Source organism: Argopecten irradians, chromosome 11 (genome assembly GCF_041381155.1).
Source record: "Argopecten irradians isolate NY chromosome 11, Ai_NY, whole genome shotgun sequence".
Taxonomy (NCBI): Eukaryota; Metazoa; Mollusca; class Bivalvia; order Pectinida; family Pectinidae; genus Argopecten; species Argopecten irradians.
In genome coordinates this window covers 6,410,439-6,437,790 of record NC_091144.1, presented here as the reverse complement: position 1 = coordinate 6,437,790, position 27,352 = coordinate 6,410,439, and the positions used below count along the sequence as shown (strand labels likewise).

Genomic DNA, 27,352 nt, shown 5'->3' with positions numbered 1-27,352 from the left:
CATCGCCTTTATTGTACTGAAGTTTTTTTTAATGTTGTCCTGACCTTATATCAGCTCTTCTTCAGATTCCTCTTAAAACATAGCAATATTCTTTCTAATGTCAAGGTCATATTCCCACCATGTCTATCCTCTAGGATCAAGGTCACCGACATCATTCCAGTAATCTCCCTTTGATTAAGGTCATGTCGTAAACCCATCTTTCTCAAAGGGTCAAGGCAATTTTTATCACACAATTGTTCTACTTAAAATGAAATCCATGTTCCGATACTCATTTTCAAGACCATCATTAGATAGAACGATGTTCAACATAATTCTTAATAGTTCACTGTTTTCTTCTAAGGTCAAGTTCAATTTATCAAACCTACCCCCAAATGTTACACATCTTCAATTCACCTTTGTTCTCTGTAACATCAAAATTGATATTTCTCTTTTCAATACCTGATACATAATAATCTTTCTGGATTTCAGAAGAAAATGACTCAAATTTGCAGGATATTCTAGGTTCTGCACATAAGCCTAGGATAAGCATCTTAGCCATAAACCTTTTAATAAATCCTACAATTTGTTATAATTTCTGTTAAAACTGATTATCCAGATCAATGTCAGTGCTACATAAATCACTAGTGTATTTTATATTGTGTATAGATTGTAACACAAGTGACTATGTGATGGTATTTATATGGATATTAGATGTAATTTGGAGTCCTTACCAAAAATCTAAATCTAATAATAATATTATATTGATACATTAATACAGTAAATTAGGATAGTGGAAACGTAAAATGTTTAAACTTGAGCTAAAATAATATACAGTAGCCAGGTTAGTACTGCATCAAAGATTCTTCTTCATCAGCAATCCAATCCAGCAAGGATGGGTTTGAATGTTCAGTCATTTATGTCACATGATATCTGTAAAAGATTTTCCTGCTTTTGATAAAGACTAATAAGGGAGATAATTGTGAATTGATAAAGAATAATAAAGAAGATAATTGCTAATTGTTGGAGAGTTGTTTTAGGTAATGCACTTTCCTACAGTCTATAACAATAAATTCAGCTAAAAGATTTTGATTTAGTGGATCAGATTACTTGGGATGTGTTAAATGGTTAGGAGTTAATGCGTTGGAGTTCTTTTAGCACTTTCAGAAGTGCATGAGTTTTAGTCCATCAGGCAATGCTCCGTGAGAGCTTCAAGTCAAAATCTCTGCATCAACTTCTACTGCTTGTCACCTTACTGGAGGCTGAAGAGCTCATCTTTATTTGAAAAGTTCAGCATTTTGGTGTGTAATTTAATTTATCATATTTCGCGGGTGATGAGAAATAGCGGAAACTAATTCCTGCAAAAATGTTTCAAACACATGAAAGTTAAAGTTGTAGAACTTACTAAAATTACTGGATATGAAAAACACAAGATTAATTAAAGATGCTCCACTGCTGACTAATGACATTTTTTTTGCTATCAAAAACAGGAGCAGACAAATTAGTATTTTTCTTCAGTTACAAAAGTTACTTACTTTACACCATTACCACCATCGAAAAGTTTGAGCTTCTAATTTTATTTCAAGACAAAAATATCAAAAATAATTAATTGCATCCGGATAAAAATTTTTGGCACTATGTCCTATATGAAATGAAGTATTGATTGCACATGTCCAAAAAGCAAAATGAATTATTTTATATTATTTTTTTGTGTTAATTAGACATATATATATATCCGATTAAATACCAATTATTGTTAAATTGATGAAAATAGTTTATGCTGTGTAAGCGATGGAGCATCTTTAAGTCACCAAGAACATATCTGGTTTACAGTATGGCATTTCTAGAATACTAAGCCTTGTCATTTTTTGTTTGTTTGTTTGTTTGTCTTTTTTTTACATATTTCATTTTTATGCAATAATGTAGAACAATGCAAAACACAACGTTACAAGTATTATATGGACCTGATTGACAGCTGCTGAGCTGTCACTTAACTTGAAGACTACATTCTGGTCCCACTGGTCTTAATAATATTTTCATTGTTCTTTTCCAAGATTCCAATTCATTCAGTTGCCCTCTTTCTCAAGAAATATTTTGATTTTTAGGTCAGAAAGCCTCAAGATTGGTTGGTAAGACTGTGGGAGATTCTAGGTCTAAAATCTTATATCAAATTGTTGAAATCCCCTGAAACTTGTCATTTTTTCAAAAGAATATAAAGCCACTTGATATTTGTTTCTTACATAAAATTGTGGAAATCTTCTAAAACATTTCACTATTTTTTCTAAGGATTAAAAAGAAACTACCAGTATTGATATTTGTTTCTTACATAAAATTGTGGAAATCTTCTAAAACGTATCAATATTTTTTTTCTAAGGATTAAAAAGAAACTGTTGATATTTGTTTCTTACATAATTAAGATTGTGGAAATCTTCTAAAACGTATCAATATTTTTTTTCTAAGGATTAAAAAGAAACTATTGATATTTGTTTCTTACATAAGATTTTGGAAATCTTCTAAAACATATCACTATTTTTTCTAAGGATTAAAAAGAAACTATTGATATTTGTTTCTGACATAAAATTGTGGAAATCTTCTAAAACATTTCACTATTTTTTCTAAGGATTAAAAAGAAACTATTGATATTTGTTTCTTACATTAAATTGTGGAAATCTTCTAAAACATTTCACTATTTTTTCTAAGGATTAAAAAGAAACTATTGATATTTGTTTCTTACATAAAATTTGGGAAATAATCTAAAACATTTCACTATTTTTTCTAAGAATTAAAAAGAAACTATTGATATTTGTTGCCTGTTAGGCTGTAGAGTTTACCTTCTTAGGATTAAAATTTCTGGTGGATCATTTGCGTGGAGTTTCAACAATGCTTTTCAGGTCTTTTGAAGCTAGCATGGAAAATGTCAATATGAATTCAACGTAATTTATTTTCAAGGAGACATCAGAGAAACAGGGGTTGTTTGAACAGGAAGTTGGTAGGGATGGTTGTAATGCACACAGAGTGCTATGGAGAGGTAGGGAAATGGGAGGAGATTGGCGATGGTAGCATTGTCTTGATTGAATGTATGTGTAGAGTTATGCAATTGTGCTAGATACACAGAAATAGTATTGTTTATGTGTGGGGAGCAGAATCGATAGTAATCCTTAGGTACAAGTTAATTTATAGATCTGTGTTAGATTTCAAGGAGACCTTCTTCCTTTTTGCTGTTACTTTGAATGTACAAGAATATTTTCAGTATGTTCCGAATGGATAGTTCCAGTTTAAGATCTAATGAATATATTCAATATGTTCCGAATGGAAAGCCCCAGATTCAGATCTGATGGATATTTTCTGCATGTTCTGAATGAAAAGTCTTTAAGTTTTAAATCTGATGAACATATTCAACCGTTCCAGTGTAAGATCTCTTGAATATTTTCTATCCTGTCTATATCTTCCTGATGTTCCCAGTTTTAAGGTCTTTTCTATGCTTTTCCACATGGAAGGTTGGTGTTTGCTGCTACAAGAAGGCATTTTTTCATATTGTAATAATGTGATAGATAGGAAGGTATAAGAGGAGATGCAAAAAATAATGAGAAGGATGTATTACATAGTGTTGGAGAATTAATGAGAAGGATTAGTGTTGGAGGACATTAGAATTGGTGTAAGATGTGATGGTATGGTCCTGTTCTGTTCTGTAAAAATGTGATAGATAGGAAAATGTAAGAGGAGATGCAAGAATTAATGAGAAGGATGTATTAGGTATAGTGTTGGAGGACATGAGAATTGGTGTGTTGGTACAGATCAACATTGTAAGTTTTACAACATTGTCAAGCATTGTTTTGGGGCAGAGAATTTTTGTTGAATTGTCTTGTTGATTTGGAGAATCGTTGTCGAGTTGGAGCATTGTTGTTTTGCGAATTGTTTTTTTGTCTTAGAGAATTGCTATTGCTGGTAAGAAGAATTACCGTATTGACTTGTGTTGCGAATTGTATTCTTGTCTTGGAGAATTGCTATAGTTGGTAAGAAAAAATTACCGTATTGACTTAAAGATGAATCATGATGTTGTCATGAACACTGGTCTCTCTGGTCCTGGTCTGTATGCCAACTATAGTAAGGAAAAGAAGATGGTTGCCAGCACTTAATATATCAACTAAAGTAAGGAAGAAAAGATGACCGCTTGCATTATATAGGTGACCGCCAGCATTCTATAGGTGACTACCAACATTCTATGGGTGACTGCCAACATTCTATAGGTGACCGCCAACATTCTATAGGTGACCGCCATCATTCTATAGGTGACTGCCAACATTCTATAGGTGACCGCCAACATTCTATAGGTGACCGCCAGCGTTCTATAGGTGACTACCAACATTCTATAGGTGACTACCAGCGTTCTATAGGTGACTACCAACATTCTATAGGTGACCGCCAGCGTTCTATAGGTAACTGTCAACATTCTATAGGTGACCGCCAACATTCTATAGGTGACTGCCAACATTCTATAGGTGACTGCCAACATTCTATAGGTGACTGCCAACATTCTATAGGTGCGCCACGTTCTATAGGTGACTGCCAACATTCTATAGGTGACTACCAGCGTTCTATAGGTGACTACCAACATTCTATAGGTGACCGCCAGCGTTCTATAGGTAACTGTCAACATTCTATAGGTGACCGCCAGCATTCTATAGGTGACCGCCAGCATTCTATAGGTGACTGCCAACATTCTATAGGTGACTGCCAACATTCTATAGGTGACTGTCAACATTCTATATGTGACTGCCAACATTCTATAGGTGACTGCCAACATTCTATAGGTGACTGCCAACATTCTATAGGTGACTGCCATCATTCTATAGGTGACTGCCAACATTCTATAGGTGACCGCCATCATTCTATAGGTGACCGCCAGCGTTCTATAGGTGACTGCTTTCATTCTATAGGTGACTACCAACATTCTATAGGTGACCGCCAACATTCTTTAGGTGACTGCCAACATTCTATAGGTGACTACCAACATTCTATAGGTGACCGCCAGCACTCTGTATACCATACATAGTACTAGAGTTATAGTAGATAGCATCGTCTGGGCTTTGTCTTCATATTCCTTCTTTACGACGCTCTGACATTACCACACAAATTATTACTAGTGTCAATTCTTAATGTAAATATAGCGCAGTTTTGGACAGCTGTGATTATTTTGATCATTACCCCTACGAATAAATGTTTGTGCTGACTTTATGACCCTTGTAGTGTTGCCAATAACTTGAGGTTTATATCTTTGTATCGTTGGTCAAGCTTCTCACTCTTCCCGTATCATTGTGCTTTGCGTAACAGAGATTGCGGTCCTCCACTCGGTTATGGTGAATCAATGTGGCAGATATTACTGAAAAACTTTCTCCTATTATGTCAGCGCACTCTGTATCACCCTACAGAATGTCATCACAAATGCCAAGATCAAGTCGCGGAGTGATATCAGGGACTAAAGATATGATGCAGCTCATGAATAACTAACAGAAATGGGGGCTTTAAATATGGGTATCGAGGTTTTATGTCAGTTCTTAGTAGTCTATATTATGTGCTTCCAAGAGTCACTGTGGGGTGAGATTGTGTTTACAAAGGTTGAAATAATAATAAAAGAAAAAAAAAGAAAGCTGTACAAAAAAATCAGTGAAAAGAAGCAAGCTTTAAGTTAAGGTTAGATTTCTTATGAGAAAAACCGTTTTACTATCAATAAATACACTGCGACTGCAATGGAGGTTGTGATCGTTCGGTAGTGTAGAAAGTCTAACAATTGTTGTCATATATTTTCTGTTCAAGTAATAAAGTGAAAAGCGGAAACTTCAACTGTGACGAGGGCATGATAACTGCAAATTTACGGCAAGTTGGTCGTAAAAAGTCTTGCCAAGTTGTCATTAAAGTTTGACTTCAAAATTTTCTGTGGAACATGTGTCATAACCACCCATATTGTTCGGATTCCGACCTTTCAATTGTACCTCTTAGAAGACACCATCGGCCATAAGATGAGAGGCTGATATGTAAACAGGAAAATAAAATATTGTCATAGGAATCAGATACAAAAAAATCAATAGAAAACTCTGGAAAATGATCCAAATTTATGGGGACAGATGACGCATTACATAACCAAAGTATGTGGAAATTTCAGCGGGCAAAGAGTCAGAGGTGTCGTAATGTGGACTGAAATCTCGGTATAATTACGGAGTTAGGAGAGACAAGGGCTCCAAGACTTAGGCATTATACCTGTAAACAGGTGCCTTAAACGAGCAGCACTATCACCTTGGGGGCCATGACATCGACAAACTTGTAATCTAGGAGTGGTGAAGTTTTTCACCATCGTTAGTGATATTGGAAGCTTTGTCTACCTTTTGTCGTTGATCTGAGCTTTTACAGGTCACCTTGAGCTAGTGAACACCAAATATTTAATCTGGTTACAAATGCAGATGAACATCAACCAACCACTGCTATTCTTATAAATGGCAGTTGATGAGGGAATAAAGTCTGGTTACCAAAAGGAAACTGTAGTTAAGTTACAGAGGAAAAAACTCATGTGAATCATAACTTTATTTCGTTCTGTAATTGTTGACATGACACAAAATAAAAAGATTGAGTGTGTAGTTGTTTTGTTGGATCAAAGTCACTAGTTGGTATTTAAACTAAAAAGTGATTAACCAAGTACTTTGTTCAAGATTAATTTTTTTTGTGTTTGTCTAATCAGTCACAAACTTGAAATGCTTTTGCTTCTTTAGTCTTCTCTGTCGTAATTAGCCGAAACTGTCAGTGAAGTCGATTTTCTTGTCAGCGCTCTGAATATTTCTATGAATAAAACTATATACTACACATAGTAAAAAAACTGTTTACACCTTATATTTGTAACCTTAAAGATGCTCCACCGTCGACAGAGCATAAATGATATTCATCTGTTGAATAATAATTGGTGTTTGATCATGTATATATATGTCTAATTAACACAAAAAATAATATAAAATAATTTATTTCGCCTTTGATGCATGTGCAATCAGTACTTCCTTCCATATAGGATATAGTGACACGGAATTTTTTCGGGATGCAATTAATTATTTTTCATATTTTTAACTTGAAGTAAAATTAGAAGCTCAAACTTTTCAATGGTGGTAATGGTGTAAAGTAAGTAACTTTTGTAACTGAAGAAAAATACTAAATCATCTGTTCCTGTTTTTGATGGTGAAAAAATACCATTTGTCAGCGGTGGAGCATCTTTAAGTGAAGTGTATTAGGATTGGTAGATTATGTAATGGGACTAATTCACGTATCACATGATACCAGATAACGTTTGTGTTAGTATCTCAAGTGGTGATGAACGTAACTCTTTGTTATCTTCCCGCTAAAATGATGTTAGCGCTTGATATCATTTTTAAACGAAATTCCATCATCAATAGAAACAAAAGTCCTGCACAAATGTTATCACGCATCATTTGGTACATGACTTATTGTTTAATTGTATAGGCAGTCTTTTCTGGGTATATACACAGTGATGGATTTTAAGTATTTGCCTCATCACTATCATCTTTTAATTATCTTCACCTATAGTTACATGCTGTTATTGTTATATAATGTAGTCAAATTTAACACATAACCATACATAATTATTGTTTCCTTTTTGAGAACTTTAAGCATAGCAGATCATTTCGTCTTTGTTGCTAGTGTCTTCAAATTTCCCATTAAAAATTGACTATTCAATTATTACACTTCAACATGTCAAAGAAAAAAAATCTTCCCTGTTATGAAATGGAATTATTCTTTGTCAAAATCGACCTGGGAATTCTGAGGAATTGACATCCAGGAAAGATGGAATCAGGGCGTAAGGAAGATGGATGAACATTTAGCAAATTGGTGGGAAAATAAATTGGAGTTGGTTTCAGAATTTATAACTTTTAATGTTTAAAAAACTGAACCCAACCTGTTTGGATGGAGATATCAACTAGATATGAAAAATGAAAGGATACCAACTAAATATAAAAGATAATAGAATAAAACAAAAAAGGAGAGTAGGAAAGTATCCTCATTTTAACTCTAACATAAATCTGTATAGAAAAGATTTTAAAAAGCTCACAGTTTAATTTAATTTTCATTTTTGTTTTAATTTATGAAAATCTAGGCAACAAATTAATGAACTAAAGAAAAACGATTTTGTGTCTATTGAAATTTGATTTTTTTTTTATATATATATATTTTAGTAAGCAATAATTTAATCTGTTGATGAAGATGTTTCCCTTTTGTGTACTTCCATCCATTCATTTACACTAAATTGAGATAAAAACTAAAGGACATGAACACATTATCTCAGTAATAAAAAAATAAGGTGTCCAGAGATTCACACATCATGAGACTGAATTTCATTTGAACTTTTATTAGTACAGGAAATGGTTACAAAGAAGTTTGTTACAAGTTTAACATCTACATTTTAAGTTTTTCAGTGAGATAAATCCTTGTTTCAGTTATTCTAATGTTTTCCTGTGTTATGTGGTGAATAACTGCTTTACATACAATGAATTATTGGAGTCAAATTGACCAGTATACTGACCAGTGCTCTAGACAATTAACTGATATTGACAATTATAATTAATATTATTCATCCACATCATCATACGCACAGCTTATTGCTATTGACAAGGAGCGACAGATTTAGCCCTCATCGCTTAGCCTGTTCTTAATCAAGTCTGACTTTATGTGTGTTCTTCAAAGAGCTGAAAAATTACAGAACAAGTTGGATGGTGTGAGGTCTGATTATCCTATGATGTATTGGGTACCAGGGTGTGGTTGTTTACCCCTGTGATGTACTGTAGTATAGGGTCCTATAGAGTGAGGTCTGATGATCCCATGATGTATGGGGTACCAGGGTGTGGTTGTTTACCCCTGTGATGTACTGTAGTATAAGGTCCTATAGCGTGAGGTCTGATGATCCTATGATTTATGGAGTACCAGGGTGTGGTTGTTTACTCCTGTGATGTACTGTAGTATAGGGTCCTATAAGTGAGGTCTGATGATCCTATGATGTATGGGGTACCAGGGTGTGGTTGTTTACCCCTGTGATGTACTGTAGTATAGGGTCCTATAGAGTGAGGTCTGATGATCCTATGATGTATGGGGTACCAGGGTGTGGTTGTTTACCCCTGTGATGTACTGTAGTATAGGGTCCTATAGAGTGAGGTCTGATGATCCTATGATGTATGGGGTACCAGGGTGTGGTTGTTTACCCCTATGATGTACTGTAGTATAGGGTCCTATAGAGTGAGGTCTGATGATTCTATGATGTATTGGGTACCAGAGTTTGTTTACCCCTGTGATGAACTGTAGTATAGGGTCCTATAGAGTGAGGTCTGATGATCCTATGATGTATGGGGTACCAGGGTGTGGTTGTTTCCCCCTGTGATGTACTGTAGTATAGGGTCCTATAGAGTGAGGTCTGATGATCCCATGATGTATGGGGTACCAAGGCGTGGTTGTTTACTCCTGTGATGTACTGTAGTATAGGGTCCTATAGAGTGAGGTCTGATGATCCCATGATGTATGGGGTACCAAGGCGTGGTTGTTAACTCGTGTGATGTACTGTAGTATAGGGTCCTATAGAGTGATGTATGATGATCCTATGATGTATGGGGTACCAGGGTGTAGTTGTTTACCCCTGTGATGTACTGTAGTATAGGGTCCTATAGAGTGAGGTCTGATGATCCCATGATGTATTGGGTACCAGGGTGTGGTTGTTTCCCCTTGTGATGTACTGTACTATAGGGGCCTATAGGGTTAGGTATGATGATCCCATGATGTATGGGTACCAGGGTGTGGTTGTTTACTCCTGTGATGTACTATAGTATAGGGTCCTATAGAGTGAGATCTGATGATCCCATGATGTATGAGGTACCAGAGTGTGGTTGTTTACTCCTGTGATGTACTGTAGTATAGGGTCCTATAGAGTGAGGTCTGATGATCCTATGATGTATGGGGTACCAGGGTGTGGTTGTTTCCCCCTGTGATGTACTGTAGTATAGGGTCCTATAGAGTGAGATCTGATGATCCCATGATGTATGGGGTACCAGGGTGTGGTTGTTTACTCCTGTGATGTACTGTAGTATTGGGTCCTATAGAGTGAAGTCTGATGATCCCATGATGTATGGGGTACCAGGGTGTGGTTCTTTACCCCTTTGATGTACTGTAGTATAGTGTCCTATAGAGTGAGATCTGATGATCCCATGATGTATGGGGTACCAGGGTGTGGTTGTTTACTCCTGTGATGTACTGTAGTATAGGGTCCTATAGAGTGAGGTCTGATGATCCTATGATTTATGGGGTACCAGGGTGTGGTTGTTTACCCCTATGATGTACTGTAGTATAGGGTCCTATAGAGTGAGGTCTGATGGTCCTTTGATGTATGGGGTACCAGGGTGTGGTTGTTTACTCCTGTGATGTACTGTAGTATAGGGTCCTATAGAGTGAGGTCTGATGATTCTATGATGTATTGGGTACCAGAGTTTGTTTGTTTACCCCTGTGATGTACTGTAGTATATGGTCCTATAGAGTGAGGTCTATGATCCTATGATTTATGGGGTACCAGGGTGTGGTTATTTACCCCTATGATGTACTGTAGTATAGGGTCCTATAGAGTGAGGTCTGATGATCCTTTGATGTATGGGGTACCAGGGTGTGGTTGTTTACCCCTGTGATGTGCTGTAGTATAGGGTCCTATAAGTGAGGTCTGATGATCCTATGATGTATGGGGTACCAGGATGTGGTTATTTTCCCTTGTGATGTACTGTAGTATAGGGTCCTATAGAGTGAGGTCTGATGATCCCATGATGTATGGGGTACCAGGGTGTGGTTGTTTACTCCTGTGATGTACTGTAGTATAGGGTCCTATAGAGTGAGGTCTGATGATCCTATGATGTATGGGGTACCAGGGTGTGGTTGTTTACCCCTGTGATGTGCTGTAGTATAGGGTCCTATAGAGTGAGGTCTGATGATCCTATGATGTATTGGGTACCAGGGTGTGGTTGTTTACTCCTGTGATGTACTGTAGTATAGGGTCCTATAGAGTGAGGTCTGATGATCCTATGATGTATTGGGTACCAGGATGTGGTTGTTTACTCCTGTGATGTACTGTAGTATAAGGTCCTATAGCGTGAGGTCTGATGATCCTATGATTTATGGGGTACCAGGGTGTGGTTGTTTACCCCTGTGATGTACTGTAGTATAGGGTTCTATAGAGTGAGGTCTGATGATCCTATGATGTATTGGATACCAGGGTGTGGTTGTTTACCCCTGTGATGTGCTGTAGTATAGGGTCCTATAGAGTGAGGTCTGATGATCCTATGATGTATGGGGTACCAGGGTGTGGTTGTTTACGCCTGTGATGTACTGTAGTATAGGGTCCTATAGAGTGAGGTCTGATGATCCTATGATGTATGGGGTACCAGGGTGTGGATGTTTACCCCTGTGATGTGCTGTAGTATAGGGTCCTATAGAGTGAGGTCTGATGATCCTATGATGTATTGGGTACCAGGGTGTGGTTGTTTACTCCTGTGATGTACTGTAGTATAGGGTCCTATAGAGTGAGGTCTGATGATCCTATGATGTATTGGGTACCAGGATGTGGTTGTTTACTCCTGTGATGTACTGTAGTATAAGGTCCTATAGCGTGAGGTCTGATGATCCTATGATTTATGGGGTACCAGGGTGTGGTTGTTTACCCCTGTGATGTACTGTAGTATAGGGTTCTATAGAGTGAGGTCTGATGATCCTATGATGTATTGGGTACCAGGGTGTGGTTGTTTACCCCTGTGATGTGCTGTAGTATAGGGTCCTATAGAGTGAGGTCTGATGATCCTACGATGTATGGGGTACCAGGGTGTGGATGTTTACTCCTGTGATGTACTGTAGTATAGGGTCCTATAGAGTGAGGTCTGATGATCCTATGATGTATGGGGTACCAGGGTGTGGTTGTTTACCCCTGTGATGTACTGTAGTATAGGGTCCTATAGAGTGAGATCTGATGATCCCATGATGTATGGGGTACCAAGGCATGGTTGTTTACTCCTGTGATGTACTGTATTATAGGGTCCTATAGAGTGAGGTCTGATGATCCCATGATGTATGGGGTACCAAGATGTGGATGTTTACCCCTGTGATGTACTGTAGTATAGGGTCCTATAGAGTGAGGTCTGATGATCCCATGATGTATGGGGTACCAAGGTGTGGTTGTTTACCCCTGTGATGTACTGTAGTATAGGGTCCTATAGAGTGAGGTCTGATGATCCTATGATGTATGGGGTACCAGGGTGTGGTTGTTTACCCCTGTGATGTACTGTAGTATAGGGTTCTATAGAGTGAGGTCTGATGATCCTATGATGTATTGGGTACCAGGGTGTGGTTGTTTACCCCTGTGATGTACTGTAGTATAGTGTCCTATAGAGTGAAGTCTGATGATCCCATGATGTATGGGGTACCAGGGTGTGGTTGTTAACCTCGGTGATGTACTGTAGTATAGGGTCCTATAGAGTGAGATCTGATGATCCCATGATGTATTGGGTACCAAGGTGTGGTTGTTTACCCCTGTGATGTACTGTAGTATAGGGTCCTATAGAGTGAGGTCTGATGATCCAATGATGTATGGGGTACCAGGGTGTGGTTGTTTACCCCTGTGATGTACTGTAGTATAGGGTCCTATAGAGTGAGGTCTGATGATCCCATGATGTATGGGGTACCAAGGTGTGGATGTTTACCCCTGTGATGTACTGTAGTATAGGGTCCTATAGAGTGAGGTCTGATGATCCCATGATGTATGGGGTACCAAGGTGTGGTTGTTTACCCCTGTGATGTACTGTAGTATAGGGTCCTATAGAGTGAGGTCTGATGATCCTATGATGTATGGGGTACCAGGGTGTGGATGTTTACTCCTGTGATGTACTGTAGTATAGGGTCCTATAGAGTGAGGTCTGATGATCCTATGATGTATGGGGTACCAGGGTGTGGATGTTTACCCCTGTGATGTACTGTAGTATAGGGTCCTATAGAGTGAGGTCTGATGATCCTATGATGTATTAGTTCATTTTTATTGATGATACCCTGCCAGAATGACAGGTAGGCACTGTTACTTCCCTACAGCTACCCAAATAAACTCAAAGTCACTCAACTTCTCTCATCAGGTCCATGTCAGGCTTTAGTAAAACGTATTAGTCCTATTGATACAATGTAACATATAAGATGCAGCATCAGAGACATCTGAAGTTGGAATTCTAATTTAGATATCTGTTGTAATTCAGTCATTCTAAGGAGAGAATACCCCACCATGAAATAATGGACTGAGGGTGGTCATGTAGTGCACAATCTATGTCCATTCGGTCCTATTGTACTGTTACCTCCTGTCCCCTATTGATTTCATATTTGAGTTGAAGTCATTTTGGAGAGGGAGTGGTTGGGTTACATGGAAGAAAAATGAAAATATTAAGATGAATGATTGTCCTATTATTTAAATAGTATCTTGACTCCTTTCAGTCATTTGTAAAGTTTCTTTCGAGAGTGAGAGGGTTAATGAGTATGATGATCTCTTGTTGCTATAACTTTTCCAAGTGTTAAGATATAAATGTTGTTAGTGTACTCCACACAAAAGCTTTGACCTTTGTCACCCTCGAGCTGTTTCCAGGTTACCAGCTGGTGTTACCGAGGAGACTTTTGGTCTAGCCCCCAGCTACACCATAACCACAGTCATTACCCATGTGTTACTCGATCAGCTCAATTCATAAAATATTCCATGGTGTATATTTAATCTCATTTGCATATACCTTGGCAACCAAGCAATTTTCAAAAATATTTATTTATATGTGATTGATCTTATCATTGATGATACATTTGATTATTATGGAACAATATAACAATATTTTTAAAGGTAAGGTAAGTGAAATAGCAAGCATACACAGACAAACTTAATCCTCAACATGTTTTATCTTTCTCTATTCGCCTAACAGATTTTTTTAAATGCATGAGTAATAAAAATGTTAACATTCAATTACTGTCAATGAAAGGGAATCCCTCGTGTATCTAAATAGAAATTATGAGATAGCATGTCCTGCTGAGGAAGCTACTAAAGGTAGACAAAAGACAAGGAAGGTCAGTTGGCTTCAGGACTATGGTTATAAAGGGCAATTGAGGTCAGTTTAGGACTGGACCTTGGTTAAGGACATTAGAGGTCAGTTTAGGACTGGACTACGGTTAAGGACATTAGAGGTCAGTTTAGGACTGGACTGTGGTTAAGGACATTAGAGGTCAGTTTAGGACTGGACTGTGGTTAAGGACATTAGAGGTCAGTTGAGGACTGGACCATGGTTAAGGACATTAGAGGTCAGTTGAGGACTGGACCATGGTTAAGGACATTAGAGGTCAGTTAATGACTGGACCATGGTTAAGGACATGAGAGGTCAGTTTAGGACTGGACCATGGTTAAGGACATTAGAGGTCAGTTTAGGACTGGACTGTGGTTAAGGACATTAGAGGTCAGTTAATGACTGGACCATGGTTAAGGACATGAGAGGTCAGTTTAGGACTGGACCATGGTTAAGGACATTAGAGGTCAGTTTAGGACTGGACCATGGTTAAGGACATTAGAGGTCAGTTTAGGACTGGACCATGGTTAAGGACATTAGAGGTCAGTTTAGGACTGGACCATGGTTAAGGACATTAGAGGTCAGTTTAGGACTGGACTGTGGTTAAGGACATTAGAGGTCAGTTAATGACTGGACCATGGTTAAGGACATGAGAGGTCAGTTTAGGACTGGACCATGGTTAAGGACATTAGAGGTCAGTTTAGGACTGGACCATGGTTAAGGACATTAGAGGTCAGTTTAGGACTGGACCTTGGTTAAGGACATTAGAGGTCAGTTTAGGACTGGACCTTGGTTAAGGACATTAGAGGTCAGTTTAGGACTGGACCTTGGTTAAGGACATTAGAGGTTAGTTTAGGACTGGACCATGGTTAAGGACATTAGAGGTCAGTTTAGGACTGGACCATGGTTAAGGACATTAGAGGTCAGTTTAGGACTGGACCATGGTTAAGGACATTAGAGGTCAGTTTAGGACTGGACCTTGGTTAAGGACATTAGAGGTCAGTTTAGGACTGGACTACGGGTAAGGACATTAGAGGTCAGTTTAGGACTGGACTGTGGTTAAGGACATTAGAGGTCAGTTTAGGACTGGACCTTGGTTAAGGACATTAGAGGTCAGTTTAGGACTGGACCATGGTTAAGGACATTAGAGGTCAGTAGGACTGGACCATGGTTAAGGACATTAGAGGTCAGTTTAGGACTGGACTAGGTTAAGGACATTAGAGGTCAGTTTAGGACTGGACCTTGGTTAAGGACATTAGAGGTCAGTTTAGGACTGGACCTTGGTTAAGGACATTAGAGGTCAGTTTAGGACTGGACCTTGGTTAAGGACATTAGAGGTCAGTTTAGGACTGGACCTTGGTTAAGGACATTAGAGGTCAGTTTAGGACTGGACCTTGGTTAAGGACATTAGAGGTCAGTTTAGGACTGGACCTTGGTTAAGGACATTAGAGGTCAGTTTAGGACTGGACTACGGGTAAGGACATTAGAGTTCAGTTTAGGACTGGACCATGGTTAAGGACATTAGAGGTCAGTTGAGGACTGGACCATGGTTAAGGACATGAGAGGTCAGTTTAGGACTGGACCATGGTTAAGGACATTAGAGGTCAGTTGAGGACTGAGGTCAGCTGAGGACTGAAGTCACTTTAGGACCGAGGTCAAGTGAGGACTGAGGTCAAGTGAGGACTGAGATCAGTTGAGGACAAAGGTCACCTGAGGACTGAGGTCAGTTTAGGACTGAAGTCAATTTAGGACAGGGGTCAGATGAGGACTGAGGTCAAATTAGGGCTGTGGTTTATTTAGAACTGAGGTCAGCTGAGAACTGAGGTCAGTTTAGGACTGTGGTCTTCTGAGGACTGAGGTCAGATTAGGACTGTGGTAAGTTTAGGACTGAGATCAGCTGAGGACTGAGGTCAGTTTAGGACTGAGATCAGCTGAGGACTGAGGTCAGATTAGGACTGTGGTTAGTTGAGGAATGAGGTCAGCTGAGGACTGAGGTCAGTTTAGGACTGAGGTCAGCTGAGGACTGGAGTAGAAGGTGACATGCTGTGTGTGATACTAGGTAACAGGTTGGAAGGATTAGCAGTGATACAGACCTTTACAATGCCAACAATCCATGTACCAGTGTTACCTGTGTGTCGCCTCGGGCATCGAACGCAACGACTTCCGACTAAACACATAAAGGACGTTAAGGATTACGATAGTATCTCTCTTTAAAGCTTGAAGGCTTCACACATTTAACATATCGATTGACGATAATTACCTGGAAAAGTGAATTGCAGTTTAATATGATTTTCTAAATTGATCCGGCTTGATCTCATTACATAGTTTTGACTTGAAGAGATTCAGTTTATTTTTGTCAGAGCGGCGTCCTGTAATCCAGGTTGCTCATGCATCAGACAATTGCTAAGGAACTCATTTAGAGTTTTTTTTAAAGAGAGAAATATTAACATGGCAAATAAATTGTGTTACCCTGATAGCCAAGGTTATCACAAAGTGTGTGTTTTTATAGCAGCAACTAAATGTATTAGTTTTAACCTTTTAATAAATGGATATGTTTGCTGTCTTTTACAGATCCGTTAAAGCAATCATTAAAATTGCTAGGAATTGTTTAGGCCTATATTAATTATCTCCAAAGCATACTCTTAGAGAAGTGGTCCTATATTGTAATTAATAAGACAGTTAAAATATCTATTGATAAAGAATACCTCACCCAAGACATGGTGTGCAATTGGCTTTTTCATCACATAAATCGATCATACAAATATCGCTTTGATTACTTAAAATCTCTTCTAAGCCTATCTGTTAAAGTAGCTGTGCAAACTTTGTAGCTGATTTCAAAGTCCAGATGAAATATGAATTAAATTTGCAGGTCAAAGTCTTCAGACAGATGAAGGTCATTTTTATTAAATTTTATGCTTTTTAGGTCATCTGACCCGAAGGGTCAGGATGACCTATAGTCATCATGTTTCGTCCGTCGTCGTGCGCCGTCCGCCGTGCGCCGTGCGCCGTCCGCCGTGCGCCGTCCGCCGTGCGTTAACTTTTCACATTTTGAACTTCTTCTCAAGTTTGACCAGTGGGATTGAGCTGAAACTTACCTGAAATGATCCTGAGATGGTCCCGACAAAGTGTTGTTATTTTTCGGGTCGATCCGAAATCCAAGATGGCCGCCACAGCCGCCATCTTGAAAACACATTTTGAACTTCTTCTCAAGTTCTACCAGTGCGATTTGGCTGAAACTTGCATGAAATGATCCTGACATGGTCCCGACAAAGTGTTGTTATTTTTCGGGTCGATCCGAAATCCAAGATGGCCGCCACAGGCGCCATCTTAAAAACACATATTGAACTTCTTCTCAAGTTCTACCGGTGCGATTTGGCTGAAACTTGCATGAAATGATCCTGACATGGTCCTGACAAAGTGTTGTTATTTTTCGGGTCGATCCGAAATCCAAGATGGCCGCTACAGCCGCCATCTTGAAAACACATTTTGAAACTTCTTCTCAAGTTCTACCGGTGCGATTTGGCAGAAACTTGCATGAAATGATCCTGACATGGTCCCGACAAAGTGTTGTTATTTTTCGGGTCGATCCGAAATCCAAGATGGCCGCCACAGCCGCCATCTTGAAAACACATTTTGAACTTCTTCTCAAGTTCTACCGGTGCGATTTGGCTGAAACTTGCATGAAATGATCCTGACATGGTCCCGACAAAGTGTTGTTATTTTTTGGGTCGATCCGAAATCCAAGATGGCCGCCACAGCCGCCATCTTGAAAACACATTTTGAACTTCTTCTCAAGTTCTACCGGTGCGATTTGGCTGAAACTTGCATGAAATGATCCTGACATGGTCCCGACAAAGTGTTGTTATTATTCAGGTCGATCCGAAATCCAAGATGGCCGCCACAGGCGCCATCTTGAAAACACATTTTGAACTTCTTCTCAAGTTCTACCAGTGCGATTTGGCTGAAACTTGCATGAAATGATCCTGACATGGTCCCGACAAAGTGTTGTTATTTTTTCGGGTCGATCCGAAATCCAAGATGGCCGCCACAGCCGCCATCTTGAAAACACATTTTAAACTTCTTCTCAAGTTCTACCGGTGCGATTTGGCTGAAACTTGCATGAAATGATCCTGACATGGTCCCTACAAAGTGTTGTTATTTTTCGGGTCGATCCGAAATCCAAGATGGCCGCCACAGGCGCCATCTTGAAAACACATTTTGAACTTCTTCTCAAGTTCTTCCGGTGCGATTTGGCTGAAACTTGCATGAAATGATCCTGACATGGTCCCGATACAGTGTTGTTATTTTTCGGGTCGATCCGAAATCCAAGATGGCCGCCACAGCCGCCATCTTGAAAACACATTTTAAACTTCTTCTCAAGTTCTACCGGTGCGATTTGGCTGAAACTTGCATGAAATGATCCTGACATGGTCCCGACAAAGTGTTGTTATTATTCGGGTCGATCCGAAATCCAAGATGGCCGCCACAGGCGCCATCTTGAAAACACATTTTGAACTTTCTCAAGTTCTACCAGTGCGATTTGGCTGAAACTTGCATGAAATGATCCTGACATGGTCCCGACAAAGTGTTGTTATTTTTCGGGTCGATCTGAAATCCAAGATGGCAGCCACAGTCTCCATCTTGAAAACACATTTTGAACTTCTTCTCAAGTTCTACCGGTGCGATTTGGCTGAAACTTGCATGAAATGATCCTGACATGGTCCCGACAAAGTGTTGTTATTTTTCGGGTCGATCCGAAATCCAAGATGGCCGCCACAGGCGCCATCTTGAAAACACATTTTGAACTTCTTCTCAAGTTCTACCAGTGCAATTTGGCTGAAACTTGCATGAAATGATACTGACATGGTCCCGACAAAGTGTTGTTATTTTTCGGGTCGATCTGAAATCCAAGATGGCAGCCACAGTCTCCATCTTGAAAACACATTTTGAACTTCTTCTCAAGTTCTACCGGTGCAATTTCGCTGAAACTTGCATGAAATGATCCTGACATGGTCCAGACAAAGTGTTGTTATTTTTCGGGTCAATCCGAAATCCAAGATGGCCGTCACAGCCGCCATCTTGAAAACACATTTTGAACTTATTCTCAAGTTCTACCGAAGGGATTTGGCTGAAACTTGCATGAAATGATCCTGACATGGTCCAGACAAAGTATTGTTACATCATTGGTTGATCCCAAATCGAAGATGACTACCATGACACTATGTCTAATTAATTTCCTATATTTAAAGGCCCTTGGGCCTCTTGTTTGAAATAAAATTTGTTGAAAGAAATTGAAAATGATCCTGACATGATCCTGACAAAGTGACACCATATATAATTAATTTTACTATTGTCAAGGTAGTCAGATGACCGTTAAGGCCCTTTGGGCCTCTTGTTGTGTGACCTTATATTTTGCAAACCCAGAACTTTGTAGTGTACTTCTGTTGACCCTGCTATTATTGCAGATGTCTGAAAACGGTTTGAGTGACCAGTGACTTTACCGCTGAAGGTCTGTCAAGTAACAGGTGACATTTAGAATTGAAGGTCCTTTGAATGACCTTGTTTATTAATACTATTGATGGCTGAAGGTCGTTTGAATAATCTTGATAATTAATACTATCGATGGCTAAAGGTCGTTTGAATAACCTTGTTAATCAATACTATCAATGGCTGAAGGTAGTTTCAGTGACCTTGTTAATTAATACTATCGATGGCTGAAGGTCGTTTGAGTGACCCTATGTCTGGACAGTGTATTGGTTCTTACCATTGATTCTGTCCACTAATGTCTATTGATAACTCATCTACAGGGGATAGAGTGTGTCTGTAAACTGTGTACAAATTGATCCTGATTGTTTCTGAGTGTGCTAAAATAATACCAAGTACACATTGTATATTGAAATGATCAGACTAATTGAAATGACAAAAAAAATGCAATTTTTATTTCAAATTGTTGAATACAGGTTTAAAAAGGTTTTGACCTAGTGATAAGTTGTATACTTAAGCTAATAAAGAGACTGAAACTGAAAACTGAACAAGAAAATTGGTCGAAAATAGAAAATGTTACAGTACTGATGAGATAAATGAAAGTGGTCAGGAATGTCTGAGTTTTCATTACAAAAAAAAAATTGTGTGGAGGAAAAGGACAAAATGTAAAGTTGTTATCTACCAATGAAATGAGTGATATGATGGTTGTACGGAGGTTAGAACAGATCTGTACACGTCCTCTAGCTGGTGCTGCCACCAAACTGTCACCGTGACAACGCTGCCACCAAACTGTCACTGTGAGTTTGGACATACTCACACCAGTGTGGACATAAAGAACCAGCAGAGTAGAGATTTTTATGGTTTGACGGTTAGCAATACTGTGCTGTAATCCTATCAAACATGAGGCTCCTTTTATCCCAGGGTCTAAGCGTCCATGCAATGTTACCCTAGAGAGGCATACAGGTCTGTTAAGTATGAGATGGGCTGTATCTCGCCTCACAAAGTGTTATTAGCTTTGGAAACCCTAACAAGTTTTTAAATTCTACATTTGTTCTACTGCCATCACAAAATTATGTATAAAACATAAAACTAAATGTGGACATGACACTCTTTGGACTTGTAAATTATTAATCAAAGAGAGAAAGCATACATGTTAAACCGTGAAAACTGATATTAAAGCTTATCTAGTGACAGACGTTTGTGTATCATAGTAAAGAAAGTCTATCGAGATCAGTAAACATCTAGACACATGACAAGCAAAAGCCTTTTCAAAAAATATTCAGGTGTCAATAATAGAAAATCCGCTGCAGATTTAGCAGGGCTATACATGCTTATACAAATTCGTAGGAGAAAGGATTGAATTGAAGGAAGAATAAGTTTTTGAGGTGTTAATAATGCTGGTCACAGCTGACGAGTCGTGCTTAGAAATATGTAGTTAGAGGTATGCTTGACTGGTCGCAGATCTATCCCACTACCTGGGCTAGGATGATTCACTGATTGATTGATCGGGGCCCGAGGGAGATACACCACGGATAACCGGCTTTACACATGTTTTAAATTTGTCACCAGAGAATCTGTCACAGACCTGCAGTGTTACCATGTTGTGGTAGTGGTGTACACTACACTTGATCAAAACTTGATATAGACACTTTTTTTTAAAAACTAGAATGTGTGTATGAAGGCAGATACGTCACTGGCCAAATTGAATATCTTTTGGGAGCCCAGACTATTCCAGATCTACAGGGTTTTCATTACTTGGAGTGCGAATAATAGATTGCCCGCTTACTACTACAACACAAACGGTTTTCTATCGAACTCATTGAAAATCGCCGGCAATTTACAGTATCTCCATACGTGTTGTAATTGTATAAGCCTTGTCCTCTTACTAAAAACTGAATATTGAATTGTGACCCTGTGAGTTAGTGAAAGCTGTTACCAGAGGCTATAAGCCTTGGTGGCCGGGGTCTGTCACACGTACGACTCCCCGAGTTACAGAGTCACTCTGAGGCAGTCAGGCGTGGCGGTGCTCAGGACGTGTAAAAAGGCAAACCAGCGCGACACAGACACAGCAGCAAGGCGTGCATGTTGTTACTACTACCACAGCAAGTGTGTACCCAGTGTTAGTGAGAACTGGTAGAGTGTGTGAGCCACTCGGAGATAGACAGACAGACAGACAGACGGAGGTGTATCTCTCCACACCCGTAGACCCGTGTACAACACAGACACGGAGGTTAAGAGCAGCAGTGCGTGTGTGTGTATCGGACTTTCGATCTGGATCATCTCAGCACCATTGCCGCGTTACAACTTGCTGCATCTCCTCCGATCGCCAGTGTCGCTCCTCGCCTTAAAACACTCTCTGTTGTTGGCTCTAGGAGGTACCTAGGATCCGGAGTCAGGATGCATCCCTACCTCTACGTACAGTACCCGTATGTACCTATGCCCATCAAGCAGGACCAGCTCGTGGTAAATACTCATTTACTTCTCTCTCTCACACACTGCACACACATGCGTGCCACACACACGCATGACACAATGTACACGCTACCTTTATGGATAGTACCTGTATGTACCTATACTCATAGGGCTGTGTTAAAATATTTTTTTCTTGCCCACACATATGCTAATGACACATATGCATAATGCGTACAATGCACATGCATAACATGTACAAAACATTACACACATACATCTGTGTATCACATCCTGGGGTAGGGGCACACTTTACCAGGTATGATAGAGAGGGTAACTAACTATTACATGGGTGAGGAGAATTGATGTCTGTTATACCATAGATAGTGTCAAACATATGTACCAAATTTAAAACGATGACCAACGCCCAACTTGTTAGTCAACACAATAGTCAGTGTCATTTAATGTTTGTGTATTGTCTAATGCATGTGCTCCTCGTTCTGTTTGAGTCATTTGCTGCAAGCTTCTGTTGCTTTGTGTTTGGGGACTGTGAGCCTGATGTCACAGCTGCGACACCATCTAAATAAAGATTGGGTACTGAAACCTTCAACAATTATCCATCATGTAGTTACTCCTACATTGTAGTCCTCAGGCCATTGACTTTGTCGCAAAAAATAAAAAACAACACCTTTCGCTAGAAATGAAAAATTGTCTAAACTAATGCTAAGGCGTTCTATAATGTATTCTTTGAAAATTGAATTCATTTTTTGATTCAAGATGTGTGTTCAGTTTTAAATCAAACGATTTGTCAGCGAATCTTTAAATAAATTTTAAATGTGAAAATTCTATATTGAGTTTTTGGATGAAAATTAAGCTGATTGTTTATATCCGTGTCCTTTCCTACACATGTGTTATTATGAAATGATAATATTAAGACAGTTTCTTTTTAACTTGAAAATAGAATCATAGAAATCATGAATTGTATGGTAACTTATAATTGATTACCCTAGTAAATTTTAACATACCTTATGTATACATTTAGGTACCGGATATTTACCTTCAGGTATACAATGATTACCTGTAAGTATGAGATGTTTACCTGTAGGTATGTAATGTTTACCTGTAAGTATTGGATACTTTTCTGTAGGTTCAATTTGATGTTTACCTGTAAGTATGAGATGTTTACCTGTAGGTATGTGATGTTTACCTCAAAGTATGTGATGTTTACCTGAAGGTATGTGATGTTTACCTGTAGGTATGGGATGTTTACCTGAAGGTATGTGATGTTTACCTGTAGGTATGGGATGTTTATCTGTAAGCATGAGATGTTTACCTGTAGGTATGGGATGTTTACCTGAAAGTATGTGATGTTTACCTGCAGGTATGGGATTTACACCTGTATGTATGTGATGTTTACCTGCAGGTATTGGATGTTTACCTGCAGGTATGTGATGTTTACCTGTAGGTATGTGATGTTTACCTGCAGGTATGGGATGTTTACCTGCAGGTATGTGATGTTTACCTGTAGGTCTGGGATGTTTACCTGCAGGTATGTGATTTTTACCTGTATGTACGGGATGTTTACCTGTAGGTATGTGATGTTAACCTCTGTATGTTTGTGATGTTTACCTGTAGGTTTGTGATGTTTTTTCTTCAGGTTGATTTGAAATGTGTATGTATTTAGGTAAAACAATTTAGACTGATATGCATTTCAGACTATTTATATCGATTCCACTGCCTCTATTGCTATTTATACACCCAATCTAAACAAGACCCTATATAATAATCAACCTTCAGAATGTAGTTCTTCATCTATAGTGTAGTCATTTAAAAAATCAATTTGTATTTCCATAAATGCCGACTGTATACTGTAAACTTGTGCAATCGCTACAGCTCATCATTGTAAAGCGTGGGTTACATACAAAAATATCCATGAAGCATATACAGAATTTGTACAGGCTGTCATAATAGCAGATAGACTGTTTTTATGAGAGATGTAAATCTAAGGAAGAGATGTTCAATACTGAGAAATAAATACTGTATATCTGAACAGAAGATGCTCTTCATGGGTGTTATCAGGATCTCCATTGTTTTGTGGTTAAACAAGAGATGTCTGTCATATCTGGGTTATCACTAGTGTAAAGGTCCTTAATACGCTATATATATAGAGGATCTTACACTTGTGACTATATGATATGGAATTTATCAAACAAGTTCAATAATTTGATATGCAATGAGCCTTTAGGCGAGTGGCATATCAGATTATTTAATGACTTTGATAAATTTCATATCACATAGTCACGAGTGTTAGATTCTATTTATCACAGAACTTTTACTAATAGAAATATATGCAAAACTTTAACTTTAAATTTTGTCTCTATATAAAACAGTAGAAATCCGGCTCATATGTGACGTTTCTGTCTACTGAAACAATCATCCGACTTCTTACAGATATTATGACGTCCAATCCCCCTATGTGACGTCATAATAGTGTTATTACACATCTGTCTTATGAAATATATGACATGGTCGTATCACATGGTGGGATGGGGCACTTATATGATTAATAAGTTTATTCAAACCAATTGAGGAAAAAAGTAATCTATGACTAATGAAAATTTGTAAAATTTGAAAAATGTCAAGGACAATAGAAAAACTGTGATGGAAAAATTCACAATGAAAAATAGTTTGTCCATTATGCATTAACACTGGCTGATCATCCAAAAATAAAGTTGTGAGAAGTTGCTGTGTCATAAAGCGACATATTCGGAAACACAAGGATGTTTTGATTATCTATAAAAATTGTTCAGAAGTGAATTTTAAGAACACGACATCAAAACCATTTACAATGATATTTAATCTTGAATGTATTCCAGAACAAATTATTCAATAGAGAAAGCATTTTTTTCTGTTTTCTCTTGAATAATTGTTTTAATTTACTGTACAAGTTCGGAGTAAGATGAATAGATAAATAGTGTAGAGAATGTATTGAGATTTCATTAACAAAGAAAAAAACTTAACATGCGTATTAGATTCCCTGGAGAGTTATAGAACTTTTGTACTTTAATAAAAGAAAAAAAACTTTCATCAATAGGTGAATGGTTGTCTATACAAAAGTATAATTAGTGATCAACAGAAAGGATTTCATTCCTTCGTACCTCTCCTCAAAAATCTTGAGTAGTTCTGTGTCCTAACTTGTACATGACTACAAATACACGTTAAACATAATTATACCTTAATGTTCAAGGCAAGCGAAGGAATTCTCGTCTCCAAATATATGACGCGGTAATTACTCATAAAAGGACAATTATTTTACTAGCACTTAACAACAGTTAACTCTCTGTGTTATGTTGTTCAGTAAATGGTGTAAAATTTGTGTTGGGACTAGAATCCTTTGTGACAGATTGAGAGATAGATTGTGTGTGTAGGATCAAACACCAGAGAGATGGAATAAAGAAAAATATAGATATACATATGAAGAAAAAATGGATATTAAATATATATGGGCATTACTATGCAAGGAAGAATTGGCTTGTATTTTACATTAACTATATTAAATTTGTCAGGTTTGGTTGTGGAACAAAGCTGGAGTCCCAGGAGAGAAGTTTCTGGCCTGTAGGCCCAGTCTCAGACTCCTATGAATCTAGAACACAACAACTCAAACACGTGGAACAATACCGTTACTACTCAAACATGTGAAATTATATCGTAACTACTCAAACATGTGAAATAATATCGTAACTATTCAAACATGTGAATTGATATTGTAACTACTCAAACATGTGAAATAATATCGTAACTACTCAAACATGTGAAATAATATCGTAACTACTCAAACATGTGAAATAATATCGTAACTACTCAAACATGTGAATTGATATCGCTACTCAAACATGTGAAATAATATTGTTACTTCTCAAACATGTGGAACAGTATCGTAACTACGCAAACATGTGAAATAATATCGTAACTACTCAAACATGTGAAATAATATTGTAACTACTCAAACATGTGAAATAATATTGTAACTACTCAAACATGTGGAACAGTATCTTAACTATTTAAACATGTCGAACAATATTGTAACTACTCAAATATGTGAAATAATACCGTAACCACTCGACCAATACAGAACAATGTCGTAACCACTTGACAATGTGGAATCTTTCTGACTAATGTGATACTTGAAAAAGTTGTTTTCAGTATGATTTAAAGCAAGGTATAGATTAAATGAAAAAGAAGCAGGAAGTAAACGGTTTTTCCATTTACTTTTGCATTCTGGGAATTATTGACATTTGGAAAAAGGAAAGAGTGAAAGTAATAGATGAGATTAGAGAAATGGAAGCATGGTTTTCATGTTCACTGATGCATGACAAGCTATATGTTATCGTTAGAATGAGGAGATATGACATTTACTTGTGTAACACATACAGCTGTCCCATGTCACCCTCACACAGGGGGATTGGTGATTTGTAGTACGATAAAAGACATTGGTGAATGTCATTAGAACTCTCCACACAGGTTCACTCCCAACATCCACGCTCATCAAAATCCTCAAATAGAAATCAGAAAATTGATGAATTTTCCTGGGAGATTGTCAAGTTTATGTAACAGAATGGTTTACGTCCAGAGGACGGGGACTTTAGGTCTGTTGTTCCTCCATCAATATTGATCGCTGTTATTATAATACTTCTTATGAAATTTTTGGTGAATTTGGAAGGAATCTGCCGGTGTACAGATAGTTATAACTATTGGAAGGAATTCACAAGTTTTCAGAGGACAGATGGGGATAGGGTAGGTGGTTTATAGAGTACACTCTCAGAGGACAGATGGGGATAGGGTAGGTGGTTTATAGAGTACACTCTCAGAGGACAGATGGGGATAGGGTAGGTGGTTTATAGAGTACACTCTCAGAGGACAGATGGGGATAGGGTAGGTGGTTTATAGAGTACACTCTCAGAGGACAGATGGGGATAGGGTAGGTGGTTTATAGAGTACACTCTCAGAGGACAGATGGGGATAGGGTAGGTGGTTTATAGAGTACACTCTCAGAGGACAGATGGGGATAGGGTAGGTGGTTTATAGAGTACACTCTCAGAGGACAGATGGGGATAGGGTAGGTGGTTTATAGAGTACACTCTCAGAGGACAGATGGGGATTGGGTAGGTGGTTTATAGAGTACACTCTCAGAGGGCAGATGGGGATAGGGTAGGTGGTTTATAGAGTACACTCTCAGAGGACAGATGGGGATAGGGTAGGTGGTTTATAGAGTACACTCTCAGAGGACAGATGGGGATAGGGTAGGTGGTTTATAGAGTACACTCTCAGAGGACAGATGG

The 27,352-nt window shown here is 38.4% G+C and overlaps 1 protein-coding gene across 9 annotated transcripts in view; it reads left to right on the top strand.

Annotated features, from left to right (window-relative positions):
• LOC138334375 (nucleolysin TIAR-like) overlaps window positions 1–27,352 on the top strand; it is a 231,491-nt gene that overhangs the window by 94,870 nt on the left and 109,269 nt on the right. The window contains exon 1 of one of the 9 annotated variants that reach the window (XR_011210124.1): window positions 21,021–22,067. The exons of the other annotated variants lie outside the window; for them this stretch is intronic. The gene's annotated coding sequence lies outside the window, so the exon portion shown is untranslated. Of the gene's footprint in view, window positions 1–21,020; window positions 22,068–27,352 lie in introns of those variants that run through there. 9 annotated transcript variants of the gene reach the window in all.